The following is a 15,748-nucleotide window of genomic DNA, read 5'->3' on the forward strand; positions in this document are numbered from 1 at the left end:
CAGGCCTCAGTTTATGAATGAGTTACTGGGGTGCAGCCCGTCATTTTACAGCTATATGAAAAAAAATTGCTCACTTCTAAGAGTAGGAAACCAAGACATTTTATTCTGACATGAAAGACAGTTTAAGACCTGCTTAAGCATATTACACCCAGGTTTCCTAAATATGCTACTGCCTCCCACTTCCCAAGGCCAAGTTTTAAAGAGCATTTTTGTCTCCTACTTCTGTTTACCCCTTGGGATAGTTTCCACAGGCTTTTGGCAGAAATCTGTAGTGTCCATAAAAGAGCAGGACACAGAACACTGTCAAGAATACCGTTTTAGTGAAGTGTGATTTTTTTGGTTTTTCTTTTCTTCTCTGTTGGACAAAGTTTTTTGAGTAGAAGTATGGTGGTCATGGTCAGGATATCACTGAAGCCAACATGTTGATTAAAATGAGTGAATCAAGCTCCAGGCATAGTACGTACATTTCGTTATTTCCATGACTTAAAACTTAGGGGCATTTTGTTGCAGTTTGCGATTAAGAACTTAAAAGCATATGTGTTATGTGTTACTGGATCTACTTTTTTTCTGGTTGTTACATCTGAACGGCAGACAGATGTATTTTCCTCTGTAACTTTTTTCTTTTATAAAATACATACTTTTTTCCCTTGCTTATACAATGCCTTCAAATTTCTTTTTTTGAGTGATTTCCAATGAAGTAGTACCCTGCTTTGACTAATTGGAGAAAATCTTTTCACCTTTAGAAATGTATTACTTTTAAATTAATTTATATTATTTAGACAGTCTTTAATCATTCTGATAATCAAAGAAGCTGATCTCTTTTCTAAAATCGAAGTATGTCTGTGGAATATATATACAGAATGGAACATTAAGATAAAATCATACATTTCTTCTTTCTATCCTTGACTAGCAAAGCATCTGAAGCTACTCTGAAACACAGGCTTTTTGGACTACGTCCTAATTGTGACTTTGTTTCCTCTAGCTTTTTATTTGAGGTCAGAATAATGAGAATCAGAAAAAAAAAAAAAAAAAGATTAACTGAGACATAACGTGTTATAGTAATAATCCCATTAAAGTTCTGATGAGCGAAAATCTTCAAGAGAATTTAGGAATCTATGATGTGAATAAGTAAGTTCACTGGGCCCGAGCTATTCTAAACTGAATATCTAAAAGTATTGTGACCAACTGGAAAAATCAGTTGTTTAAGATCTGAAATGCAAAGTTGTTTTTTTTTTAAAAAAAAAAAAACAACAGTATAATTACAATTCATTACATTCGGGGTTTAAATTCTACTTGTTATGCTAGTGTTTTAGAACAGAACTTACAAATAGCCATCTACAAATGAGGTTTTTGGGTTTTCATTTCTAACACCACCCGCTTAGCTGTAGTTAAACACAAATGGTAAAGCTCAAAGTAGTTCAGCCTTGTAAACTGCAGGACCAAGAAAACTTGTGTTAACACGACAGTAACTTCTTCCTGAATTTTGGGTTATGTACAATCAGGAAAGGAAATAACCACATTTTCCTTCTTCCATGGCTTCAGCCATCAAGACCCAAGGAATAAGTTCTTATGATGTAGGGCTGGAAGTGTATTGCTGTTTGGACTGATATGAAAGTCAGGTCCAATGGGATAAAAGCAACCTAGGTGGATCAGTCCCCCAGCTGCTAGTTAAGTGGGTCCAGCTCAATCTCTGGAAAAGTACCTGCAGTCTTCCTTACAGATATACATGACTGTGGGGTCGCTTTAGTGATGTGACTTGTTTCTTGTTGCTCTGGGTATGCTGGTTAGAGTCCATTCCTAGCTTTAGCATATTAAAATCCTTTTCACTAAAAAAGGCCACACAGGTAAAACCATGACACCTCAGCACTAAAAAAAATGATTTCTAGACTAGTCTGGAAGTTATTTTGTTATCGTTATCGTGGATTAAAACTGGATTATTGGTTACTGGGACAATAGCATGAAAAAATGTGGTGTCATAATGGCATCGTGACTGCAAAGAAAAATACTTTAAAGCATTCCATTTTATTTAAGTAAACAGAATACATCTCAATGATCCTAATGTGTAACCAAGCTGACTTCTTAAGGGTGATCCATTAGTGCTTTAAAATACATGAGCTAAAATGATGTACAGAAAAAAATATTTGAAGGTAGTTTAATACGATTCTGTACAATCAGAAATACTGGCAACGAAAATCAGGATAATACTGACACAAATATAATTCTTTAATAGTCTTGACATCGTTCAGGGTCTTTTCCCTTTAAAGGAAACAATTATACTGACATAAAGAAATTTTCTAGTGAATTACTAGCTTTATGTTCTGAAATGTTCGGTTGCTTTCTGCCTGAAGGCTATGAACAGTTTTTTAATAGTTGCTTTGTTGGATTTTTTTTTTTTTAATAAATAAATGAAATGTGTTACATGAAATAATTATGTGTAGCAATTACGATTTGAAACTTTCCATCCCCCACAAGGCTTTAAGGTTTTGGTTTGGTTTGGTTTTGTGCCGTTAGTTCAGTCTGACCTGTTCCTATCGTAATACTGTTTCTTTGTGAAGGATGAGGTTTTGCTGTGGGAATAGAAAAGCATTTATTTGACAGTGAGGTATCCTATAAGCTAGAAATACAGTTTCTTCAATATTTCTTACACTACTTTTAAGAGTTCACTAAATTTGGGATCAACTTTTTATTTTGATAAATTTTCCTTTGGGAAAGACTATAAAGCGTTGATGAGTTTGGAGTTATTTTTTCTTCCATCTGTTTAGTTTTTATTCATACATTTACATATGTTCTCACTTTGCTGTCATCAAAAGGAAATATATCATTCCAAATGTTCACTGCTTGTTCATCGCAGTTTGTAGGAAACTTTAGCTTCAGTAAATATTTTTTTCTCCATATTCATTAACTCTATAGTAAGTCTTTGAATTTCAGCAGTTTGTCAAAATAAGAAGAGTGTTTGCAACTTGCTAACCAAATAAAAAGTCAAATGTTGATGGAATTTCTTGTGCAATTCCCTGAAGTTGGTTCGTTTTTTCAGATGGGAACCTTAGAATGCAGGTATTTTTAATCTTTTGGTGCCATCTTGTGGCAAGAGGGTACTCTTCTAGCCCACAGTTTCTATGCCTACAAGCAAAATATCCTGCTTTGGTGATAGATATATATGTATGATTTTTTTATAGCTACTGAAAATAGCTAACCAAGTTAGGCACAGGAAAAAGTTCTCTTTGGTCACTTCTTTTTTAAAAAATCTTTTCAAGTGCATTGCTATAAATATTGGATTAGAGAAATCTCGCAAAAAATTTACTGTAATTAACACATAGACCCAGATTTTTAATCTGTAATGCATTAGATCTCTGTAGAATACTTAGATACTTAACTAGTTTAAGGCAATTGTCAATAGATTTTTTTCTGTGTTACTGTGCTAGATCTCTGTAGAACACATTAATTCTCAGCTAGCTCAAGGCAATATATTCACTTCAGCATCCTGTAATGTGTAACAGAAAGCCAAGGTCTATGCTATCATTCTTGTTTTTCATTTTCTGGTTTTGGCTTGGGAAAATTCATACCAGCTTGCATCCAAAAATGCAATAACAGCAGGAATGCTGTTGATTTTCCTGATACTTTCATTGGGATTCAGCAAGATGAGTGGTTTGGTTCTGTGCTAAATAAATACTAGTTTAATACCTGCTTTTTTGGACATAATGCTTGTAGATGTCTGCATTCAGTACACATCACATTCTTGTTCAATTTCCTAAGGAGTTTTCTATGTGATAGTCCATATTTGCTTTCTTATTTATCTCAGACTTCCAGTCATGCTGTGAGTTTTTAGATGCAAAAATATTACTCTCTGTCAATAGCTGGAAAAGAGAAATCAAGACGTCAGTCCTGCTTTTACTTAAGCCAGTGGTTGTCATTCTTCCAAAAGTAAGGATGAGGGGGGGTTTGTTGTGGTTTTTTGGTGGGTTTTTTTTTTCGTGTTTTTTTTTAAAGACATTTGTTATAGTCTGGTCCAAATAACATCCTAATATCTTGTAATCATTGAAGATTGACAGCGAATTAGGACTTTGTGTGTTGTTATAATACCTTTTTACAGACAAGGAGTATGAAAGCACATAAAGATTAAGCTCTTGTACCTCAGGGCTAGAAAGCAGACAAATTTTGAACTTCAGTCCAGTACTATAGCCAGAAAAGAAAAAAAAAAAAAAAAAAAAAAGTAACAGTATATTCTCCCAGCTGAAGAAAGAACTACTATCAATCAAAATGAACACCAAATGAAAACACTGTTTAAGATCTCACCTCTGAAATGTAAGTAGTATTCCAATTGGCTATTCTTGCAATGTCAAATACTTCCATCACCTTCTGTAAGGATGACCAATACTGCCTTGTTATGTATTGTATGCTTTCTAAACTTACACAGAAAATAAACATATAAGGACAAGATAATACAAGAAAATAAACACATGATAAGGACAAGATAATACAAGACGTGTTTTCTAGCAATTAGATGGTATATATTAAAATGATAGTCACTAGAATGTGTTTTTTAATAGGCAATCACTGGCTGAGGTACAGTTGTATGCTGTACCAGCTCATGACTGTGATCAATCAGTCAACACCTGAAGTGGTTTTTTTTGAATGGTTAAGAGATTGTGTGATTTCTCTGGTTAGGGTTAGCTGAGTTAGCCAGTGATAAAAATCCATTGCCTATCAGCAGGAATAGGGAGAAGAATCACAACGTTAATGTAATAACATACAGAATTTCAACAGCTTTGTACATATATATGATGGTGTATTTGTTAGAATTTTTCCTTCTGATCAAGAGTAAAATACTCTTGACAACTAACACATTCTCTTTTTTTCTGTATCTTTTGGTGCCTTCTATAGCGTACTTTGCCTACAAGTTTGAAGTGGTAGGTGAATTAACTAAAAGAATTGCAATTGCTCATTCCTGTGAATTCACATGGTGTCAATTCTCTTACAAGGAAGACAAACCTAACTATGTGTCAGTCTCTTTATGGAAAGGTGTGAAGCTTAAGATGGGACTCTAAACAGTATTTGTATAAATAAAGTTATATGATGACATATATAATATGTTAATAATAATTACACTGAAATCCAAAATCTAATTTACACCTTTGCGATCCATATAAAACCAGTTTCTATATCCTTCTATGATTTGTTTTCTAGGCCCAATAGAGACATTTTATAGAACTACAGTTTCTGGGCCTGTTAGAGTTTATAATTTCTTACATTAAAAAATAGTCAGTATTTAGTCATTAAACATTAAATTCTGTCATTTCAGGGTAATCTGTGAATGGTCTGTCTTTTTATAGTCTGGAATTGTATAAAGCTTTATAGAAAGTTATTTAGCAAAACTGCATCTTATCTTAGTCTGAATATGCATGGCACTGTAATAATAATGTGGTTACATTTAAATCAAATTGAGTACAGAATATTTTAAAGAATATTCAAGAGGGGGAAAGTAGAATTTTGTTTTATAATATGAAAGTGGTAGTTTAATTTTTTTATGGGGATTTAAAATATATTAAGTTATAAAAGATGCATGTAAGGCAGTCAGCATGCTTTACCTGAAACATGGAACGGGACAGGCAACAGATCAAGCAGAGATACAGAAATATGATGTAGCACATCGTAAGTTACCAAAGGGAAAGTCTTCAATAAGACGTGGTTGTGTTTATGCAGTGTAAAAAGCAGAAAGGTAACTGTGGTAAGTCAATGGATGTTGTAGAGGAACATACAGAGAGTTTCTTTGATTGATATACATACCTGTAGCACTTCAAGAGATGAAGTGAATGCTTATATGAACAGAAGAGTTTTGAAATTTGGAGAGAGAGTGTTGAAAAGGTTGCATCTCTTAATTCACATGAGAATGCGCTGCACTGGCTGTCAAAAAATGGAGGAGGAGCCCATTTGCAAAAGAAGCATGATATTCAGTGATAGAAGAAATAATGATGTAGCCAAGGATTTGAGCAGAAATAGCGTTGACATGAGATTAAGAGAATTTAGAGACACTGTTATGTGAAGAGGGATGTAAAATAAATTTAAGGAATAACAAGAAAATGTAGATAGTTAGGAAAGTGCCCTGGAAAGATAAATAATGCAAAGTATCAATGTCTCCGTGAAGTTAGAGAGGGAAGAGAAAACATGATCAAGTAAAGTGATTAGTCCTATTTATGGAGTTCCAGAGGGGAAAAGAAAGCAGAATAAGGCAATGATTTTGTGATTATAGTCAGGAACATTGGGAAATCTGTGTAGTACCATTTCAGAATATGTTTTTGAAAGAAGTGGAATTGCTAGAATTTCTTCATCTCAGGTTCCAAATCCCTTGTATACCCCCTCTGCAAACTGCACCTGTTGAATAGTAGATTTTTCTCTTTCAACCCCAGTGTGCATAATTTAGTTAGAATTTTAGGTAGGTAAGTAAATACATTATTTATGCTGGGAACTGTTAGATCCTGTATATAAAAGGGAGAGTGAAAAGTTTCTGTCACAGAACTTGTCTAAATGATCAAAAGGAAAAAATGTTTTTTAAAACTGTTTCTGGGGTTAATCCATCAGATAAGGTTGACTGCTGATCTGTGGAACTTGTATATTTAGTGTGTTCTTACTGTCAAAATTATTTATGTCTAGTGTGACTACCAGCTAGTCTAAGCAACATGCACCTAGGCTGTGGCAGTGAAAGAAGAAAATTCATCCTGCTGTACAACTGCAGTAATGTATAACTGACATGTTCAGGGCCTGAATGTCTAGAGAAATTCTAAACAAGATATAAAGGTCACAAAAGCACAGGATCCCAGCAACCATGGGTGCTGTTCTTACATGAAAAACATAGGTGTACCATCTTTTCAGACACTTGCAGCAACAGTCTGAATTAGTTTGTTGCTATAACTTTGTCCTTCAGAGATTGCAGTATTTAGGGCAACCCAGGAAGTGCTATTTAAGTTTAAAAGAGAACTGCTAAAGTAAGAGTAGCGACACGGACATTTCAGGTTATGTGGTTTTTGGCATTAGATTGAAAGATCTTTCCTTTGCCGAAGCGAACTTGATTGTTTTCTTCTGAAGATGAATGGAGAAGCTTACATGTACATTAGCTGCAAATGAAGCACTATTCCTACCTTTTCCAGTGTATAAATATTTTAAACTGTCTTTAAAGTATGAATGTACAAATAAGACAACAATTAAAATTATATTTTAGTGGACTAATGTAATGAAGTCGGTGTGCTTCAGTAATAAAACTGTAATTTCCAGCAATGGATTTATATTTGTCTCTCTTGATGCAGAGCATATTGTGACATCCTGACATGGAGAAAGCTGTCACTTTTGAGTATTATAAAGAGAATTCAGGAAATGAATGACAAAATAAATTGTAAATCCTTTAAAATGTAAGCAAAAAATCCTGCCTTAACAGATTTTAAAACAACAGACACACACACACCCCAATTTAACTATAATTTGGCAATAGCTTTGCAATGTCTTGTGCAGGGAAAAAAAAAAAATCAGATAAACTAAACCCTTGTGTTTCTAGAACGATCTCTCTCCAGCAGCCTTCAATCAAGTTCTCCTCAGCCAAAGCAAACAAACAAACAAACAAAAAAAATATAATCCAGATACTCCAGTAGTTTTATGGTAGTCTTAGACCAGGCTACAACTCTTTTCTAGCTGCTCCAGTTTGTCACAACTGATTTACATGAGAAAGGAATGGTAACAAGGATCAGCTCTCCTGTTTTCTCTTTGTTAGTCCACATTGCTATCCACAAGAATTCTATATTTTTTTGCACTTTGACTATATTAGGGTTTTTCTTGCTCCTCATTTAAAGAAAAAAATAAATATGAAGGAGAGTAAATAAAAGTTTTACAGTGCCTCTTTCTGTGTGTTTTCGTACTTTCTTTGTAAGGCATTTTGGTTAACAGCAGCAGTCAGATGCTTTTGTCAATTATGTTACGCTTGAAATGCTGTGCACTTGTTCACATGTAAGAGCCATGCATTCAAGAACCTGAAGATGCAGGGCTGGACAGCACTGCAGAAGCTCCTCATTGTCAGTGAATTTCTGGTGCCTTCTTCCTAATTAAGGGGAAAAGGTTTGCCAGCAGGGAGCACTGAAAGCCACCTCCTACTATGTATTGCAGTCTTGGAGGATGCACTAAACTGCAGAAGTTTGAGGGTCACGGTTTGTTGTTAAACTAATGGGCTTTTGTGCATGGGAGACCACAGCATTTTGCAAATGACTTAAGCCTGGGTTTAGTTTCCAATACCGTTGACAAAATTTGATCATATATATAAATTTTAGCACTTCTTATTTTTATTTTTTTAATGCTGTGCAGATACATACACACTCACACGCTTCAGCCAACGTAGTCCTTAAAGCTGTGCCATGTTCTGAGACTTTAATTTCCTAGCAGAAAGTAAGACTAAAATGGCCCTGTATTTCTGAGGTTAGTTGGATGCTGACCATCAACCTCATCTGTGTTTGTCTCAGTTTGCGCTTAGTACTGTGTTCAGGACTTCTAAGTTTTTCAGACATTTAATCGGTTTCCACCTAGATTTTTATAAAACAGTAATTCTCACCCCTTATGTAATTCTAAAAACACAGTATTTTTTTTTTCCATAACCTTTTAATGATATCCAATAAGCATTTGTCAGGTAGTTGATTTAATTGATTTAAAGACCAAGATGAGCATTCTGCTTTAGTAATGAAATGCAGAGGACAGTTGGAATGAATGAATTATAGATAGAATACATGTGATCAGAGTTCATCCTGGAAGAGAAGTGCAAAATGATAACTGAGCTAGGAAGCACTTAACTGCACTTTTGCTTCAGGGTGCATTAAGCAGAAGTTTTCACATCCAAAGCAATATACAGAATTATATGTTTAATAAAATACCAACATGCTATCTCCTTATAAAAGCTAAAGTCAAACACTGCCAAATACTATAGAATTGTTAAATCTTCAGCATAAGACTATGACATAAAAATATAAGGGAAATCAAATTACAAGGTTTCACTTCTGGTTTTTTTTATACACATAATTTACTTCTAAGATTTTAATGATTTTTTGTGTTATCCTTTGTATGTTTCTGTTCCTATACTTTCCAAGATTATAGGTGATGTTTTTGTAATGTTTCTTACATCCTAATGTTGCCCAGCTTTACTCAGAGCTTGATGACCTGCTTTCTTTCTGCATTGTACAGGTGCTGGTATTTTGGTGTTTTTATGTGATAAGTTCTTTGCTTAGGACATGCTTCTTACGTTCATTCGCTTCTCACTTCATGTTTCGTGCCAACCACAAATGTTTGACTTTTGTCTGTATGATGTAATATAGCAAAATAAATGTTGAATACTTGCAAATCCCAGTTCTTGTGAATAAGACTGGCGTTCACTGTGACACGCTAAAAGGAGCCTGTGAGAAATTTTTATTATATAGCATAGAAAATAGAACTCTTTAAAAAAAAAAAAAAAAATAAATAAAATAAAAAGGAAACAAAATAGATTAATTCTGGCTAGGCATATAAAATTTCTGCTCCAGTGGGTTGCCAAATACTCTCATGCCTCTTCCCGGTATGCCCGTCCTGGGCTGTATCACCAGGACCATCAAAAACTGGTTAAACTTCCGATAGACGTAAATTGAGTAACAATGCCCTGAAGAAGCATGCCATGTAAGAGACAATGTGTCAAGCTAGGAACAAGAAACATTAAAAAATCATTCACACATAAACTCTCATAAGTCCCTTTACATCTGTTCATAAAAAATAGACTGTCTCTAGGTATTAGTCCACACATCCAGATACTACTTTGATACTCTATGGTGTGTTGCATATCCTTACAAATAATTGTTGGGGTTTTTTCTTGTGGTTTTGCAGTCTTTTACTCATTTTTAAACATGAATTTTATTGTATGCTTTGGAGCTTTTAAGAATATTTAATGCTATCAACAGTGTTCATGCTGTACAGCTGTAGTTCCTGGATAATTTTTAGTATATAATGGATATTACTTATGAAGATTTAATTAATTATCAAGAAAAGGCAGTTTTCATCATTTGTTACCTATTAGTAGGTATGTGAAGTACTGGGGTTTTTTTGAGTTGCAACAGTGTTTGTGCTTAGGCACTGTCCTATTGTCTATTTGGTCACTGTGGTGGTTTGCAGAATAGCAAGGCATTCAGTGTCACTGAAGAGCTTCAAGCCTTCTTTTTCTCCGTATAATACTTATATTTATACCTATTATAATACATTATAATTAACGAACCTAATCACTGCGCCCCCCTCCCCCCCCATCTACTTTACTTAGTCTGTAGTCCTATTAACTCCTAGAATTTTTTTTTATTGTACAGACAATTGGACAGTTGGAGGGACAACATACAAATATTATTTAGTGAAATATAAAATCATTCATAATTCCGTAACTGATCTTATTTGCTTTTAATCCAAACTGAACTAACAATCAGTTACCACTGTATACAAAACAAACTTAAAATCCAGTCTGCCTGATTATTTGGGATTATCAAATAATATCTAATACAGTTATGAGTGTATAGATGTTGAGAATGGCATTCTATCTCAGTCTCATCTTGGTAATTTGTCCCACTCATTGGGCTGCTTTACATATAATCACAGGGGTCTTTTCTTTGTAAAGACACCCTGGTGGGAATTGGGACTGTTCAAAAGCCTTCCATCTGCCTTGGAGTCCTGTTGCATGATACTTGTTTGTGGAAGGATAGAGAAAATAGTGTTTATGGGGGAGAGAACAACCAGGAAGTCTGAGCTACTTACTAGGAGATGAAACATGTAACTGAGGGTACACATTATGTGTACAGGGACATATGGTTCCCTAAAGATGTGCAGCTTTAGACATTTAACACTATGCATGAATGAAAAGCAAACAAAAGCATCTTACTGTAGCATGTTGGGGCTTCCAGCATTTAGTAAGACCGTGTAAACTGTTTGATCTAGCTGCTTGAATTTTCTTGCTCTTTTGGAAGTATTTCTATGGGACATTGTATGGAAATGTGGCCTGTTAAGAGACTGTCACAAATATGAGATACTTACAAACTAAGTAAACAAGATTGGAAAAAGCTAGGAGGCAGGGAATAGTTCGCAGAGGTTTGAAATAACTTGCCCTAACTCACACTTTGCATCACTTTAAGATTTTTGAATAGAAACTCTTTCTCTGAGGTTCATCCCTGTCCAGTGGCTATGTATTTTATTAGTATGCTTAAGTAAAAACCCCATGAAAATATATAATAAAATAAATGTGGGAAAAGGAAGATAATTTCCTGGGACCTTTTGAGGCTTATGAAGAAGTAGTTTACCAATTTAAGAACATGGTTTTTGGGGTTTTGCTTTAAGTTTTTTTCTAGATTAAAAAAATATTGATATGTTTCTTCTGCTTCTTCCCACCACAATCTCTTTAGAAACATAATGGTTTGTGTTTGATGATAAATAAGATTAGATGAATCACATTAGATCTAAGTGTGATTTGAAATGACTGAAATATCTAGAAGAATCAGACATTACATTGGAGACAGGTCATCCTTCAGAGAAATGTGATTACAGTTTTCATACTCTTTTTCCTCTTGACAGCATTTTTTCTGCATACTTGGAAGCATTCCATCTTCCTTTCCTTGAAGATGCAGCGGGTATATAAGCTATAACCATTGTGTGTTCAGGCCCTTGGGCTATGTTTCCTGTTTGCAGTCATGTTAAAAGGTACTTCTGAAAATCCAGTAGTCTAAAGTGACAGCACTAGAAAAGCAAATGTAGGGTGAGCTACTACTACACAAAATATGAGTAGGCATTTAGTTTATCAAATTATGTTTAAACCCTAGAGGACTGTGGAAGCCAGCCTGCAGATATTACTTATTTTATGTTGAATCTAGGTTAGCAAACACTTTTATTATTTTTTTATTTCACAAAACAGGGTCTATGTGATTAAGATTGGCTCAAAAAATATGTTTCTCCTACTTTGTTCAGTTACTGTGTAGAATTGAAAGATATCTGAAAACATATATTATATGATAGCCTTTTGTTACTTTTTTCCATGTAAATAAGATAAAGTTCATGGTTGGTCTTCTGAGTATGGCATTTACAAGATTAAGGATGGATAGAGGTGGAAAGGGAAGTTAATCTCTAAGACAGTCTTAAGAGACGAATTGTACTATGTAAATGTGTGCTAGTTCTGTCTGTAGAAGTGATTATCATTAAAGTTACCCCCCCCCCCCCAAAAAAAAAAAAAAAAAAAAAAAAAAATCATTTGCTGGGCTGAGTTTCATGGGTTTTCCCCAGCTACAAATCATCTCAGCCATTACTTCATGTCATGTTCAGCAGATAAGGATAACAGATTATCCCCTGTCTCTTTTACATAAGTCATATATTTAAAAGTTGTAACTTGTTCTCCCCTCTCACACGCTTTTCTGTTACAACCTAGTAGCACCGGTTTGTTCCCTTCTGCCAGGATAGTCATGACGACAAGTAGTCTAACCTGACTTCTGCACACCTCACTTAAGGTGTGTGTTCAAAAATGGATTTATTGTTTCAAAGCTTTGAGCCCTTTCCAAGTGTTGCCTGAGTAAAGAAGTTGTAATTTATTTTCCTTATAGGTAGTAATCCTCCTTATAGATCAGTTTCTTTTTTGGATCCAGATGTTACTGTTAAATCATCTTCAGTGATCTGTTTGCCTCAGTAGCATTATAAGATGGTTGACATTTACTGATATTTCTTTGTCCGCAAGGCATGATAATTATTCAATCACAGAAAGAATTTGGAGTGGAATTGGAGTGGAAAGTACATTTTTAATTTTTAATTTACATTTAGAGACAATACTGCTAAGAAAAAGACATTGCATTCTCCAATTTCCTTCATTCTATCCATAAAATCACTATTTCTCCACTGATTTTTGAACCAAAGTTTTTAATCTTGCCCTGTTGCTAATGCTGTTACAGAATTATTTCATCCTAGATACCTCTGACTTCTCATTTTATGCCTTGGCTTCATCCATTTTACCTCTTTCTTTTCCTGCTATTCCTTTATACTCAATATTCAGCAATACAATGTATTTTATATTTTTTACATGCTCGTTCCCCTGTGTTTTGGATGAAATGACAGTGGCTTAGCCAAAGTCTGTTCTTTAGTACATTTCCTATCCCACTTTTGTATTAGGAAAGCTTTTGTTTGTGCCATATAGCTTCTTTCAAAAACTACCTCCTCCTCTGGTCTTCCTGTCTTTCCTGCACATAATATTATGATAAACTTCCAGTCCTATGGGATGCTTCACCAGCTCTCTATTATGCTTATGATATGATTTTCAACTTTTAAATCAAGACTTCAAGATTTACTAGGTTTGCTCATTATGCTTTTTGTATTAACGTACAGATGTCAAAGACATTTGATAGATGACTAATGCAGTACTTTCTTCATCCTTTCTGACTTGCTGTCACCTGTTCTTTTTATCCTCCTTGCCCTTAGACTGGTTTCCAGGTATTTCCTGTTTATACCTAAATTACATGTTTATGTTAGCATACCCATGTTTCATCTTACTTCAAAATCATTTTTACTGTTAGTAACTGAATATTCCTTCTCTATTTCCCTCCACGTGTCCCGTAACAAAGAATTCATCTTTATCTAATAGCTCAATGAAAAATGTGCCCTAAGTGAGGAAGCCAAAGCAGTCCAGATGACACCATCAGTTATGAATTTATTTCCAGAATATTATTTTATAGATGTTTCCTTCCTAATAGGAAGGTTCTCTAAAAGGTAATGAATAAAAGGAGCCTGCTAATGAAAAGAGTAAGACGTGGCTGCAGAAGTTGATACTGTGGACAAAACTTGCATACCTTGGCGTCAATGAGCATTTGTAGCAGACCTCAGCAGCTTGCATAAACAGAGCTTTGGGGGGACAATTTTTCCAAATTAATCAAAAAGGTTGTGAACAGGATTTGGAAAAACACTGAGGCACAGATGCTTTGGAGAGGCTGCCATCCTGCTGCAGACCGGAAGAAAGGACACACATGCAGCATCTGTCAGGACTGAGAGTAGAAATGACAGCAGCAGTGCTGCAGCTGTGATCTAGTTACTCTGCGACATGACTTCTTGCTGACCTCGTTGTTTGTCAGGTGGTGTTTGACATCTTACCTCACAAGTTGCCAGGAAGGTGCAAAACTTTCAACCGTATGAAAGTGACATATCATATTCAGTGTATGGCATTTTTAAACATCTGTCCGTCTCCTAGAGCTGGTGTATTAATTGTGGTTTTGGAGGGTTTTTTTCTTCTGTATCGTACAGCTGTCTTAAAAGAGTTGCACTGAGTAATGTGTTGAAGACATTGCAAATTGGACAAATTTATTTGTTTATAGGTACAGGAAAAAATACACTCAAGTTCTTTTGATCTTCACTTATGTAAGAGTTATTAGAGAAATATCTATTTTACTTTATAATAGTGCTTAAAGCAGAGGTAGAAAATCATTGGTTGACATTTTCTGTTTTGCTGATGTGTATGTATATAATGTAGCATTGTAGTTCTGTGCTTCTCTTCACTTGGGAAGAAATCCCTAGCATTTCTTTAAATATGGTAATATACACTTTAAATATACATCACATTGAGCTCTGAGTGACACCAGTGAACATCTTCAGCAAGTACACTTCAGTCACTAAAGTAGCTGTCTTTTTGTTGCTGAAACTGAGAACAGATCCTTGACATTCTTCTAGTAGCAGAAATATAACACTTTCATTGACATTAGACTCTTAAGCTAGCCTGCCTTTCTCAGACAAGTGTTTGGAAGAGGACTGAAGGAAACACTGGGGATAAAATGAAAATGTTAGGAAAAGAAGGGAAAGCTGTCAACATACCAGTGAAGATCCATGTTAAACATGTAGGCTAGAGCAAGTAAGTAATGAATGGCACTGCATGGAAACTGCAAAAATTAACAGAAGGAATCGTAAAAAAAAAAACAGTCAATGGGATGTCTTACCATTTATTTTGTGTGACCTTTAAAGCCTGTTGAGAATCACTTTTACTTCCAGTTTGGAACTATTGTTCTCTAGGACCTCAAATAACCTTCCTCCTATGTTTGTCTACCGTCCTAACTTATTGTAATTGCTTGCTTTAACATAAAGCAAGCTATAAATAAGAACAGAAAGCTTTAAATGTTTAGCATTGCTGACACTGGCATTCTGTCCATGCATTTTTCTTGGCAGGTGCAACAAACAGTGTTTGTAGTAGTATGACGGAGATTCAGCTTGATATAAGCCTTCCAGAAGTGAGAGGCTGGATGCCATTCTGTAAAAATATCAAGGCAGATTGGAGAAAAGAGTAATTCTTTAGCTACTAGTTAAGTCGTGGTACGCTTTAGATGGCAATGGATTTGCTTCCCCAGGAGCGATTTTGATCACAGATGGTCAACATCTCCTTCATTGACATTTCCCAGAACCTTTTTGTGCAGAAAGTGTCTGAGTATATTGTAGCTGTATTTGTACTCTTGTATCTGTATCTTTGTGAATTTATTTCCTAGCCAGCTTTTAGATGATAGGGTTAGTAGAAGAAACAAGATTCTGGTTTTCCTGATGATTTTGCAACCCAAGAATGTTAAGAAGAGTCTATTACAAATCGTTCTGTGGTGTTCTATAGTGATTTCCTCTGTTTGAGTGACTTGAAGGAATTTGTTGGTAAAAACATACAGGTCATCTGGTTCTTGTTAACTTGAAAGATTACATTTATTTAAGGTAGCTTTCTGTGAGAAAA

At 35.0% G+C, this 15,748-nt stretch overlaps 1 protein-coding gene across 5 annotated transcripts in view; it reads left to right on the forward strand.

Moving 5' to 3' along the window:
* The window catches only part of LOC308059842 (cadherin-10), a 109,043-nt gene that overhangs the window by 12,690 nt on the left and 80,605 nt on the right, over positions 1 to 15,748 (forward strand). The window contains exon 2 of one of the 5 annotated variants that reach the window (XM_080377776.1): positions 4,231 to 4,302. The exons of the other annotated variants lie outside the window; for them this stretch is intronic. The gene's annotated coding sequence lies outside the window, so the exon portion shown is untranslated. The remainder of the gene's footprint in view (positions 1 to 4,230; positions 4,303 to 15,748) is intronic. 5 annotated transcript variants of the gene reach the window in all.

The sequence above is a fragment of the Falco punctatus genome (genome assembly GCF_963210335.1).
Source record: "Falco punctatus genome assembly, chromosome: 3".
NCBI classification, from domain to species: domain Eukaryota; kingdom Metazoa; phylum Chordata; class Aves; order Falconiformes; family Falconidae; genus Falco; species Falco punctatus.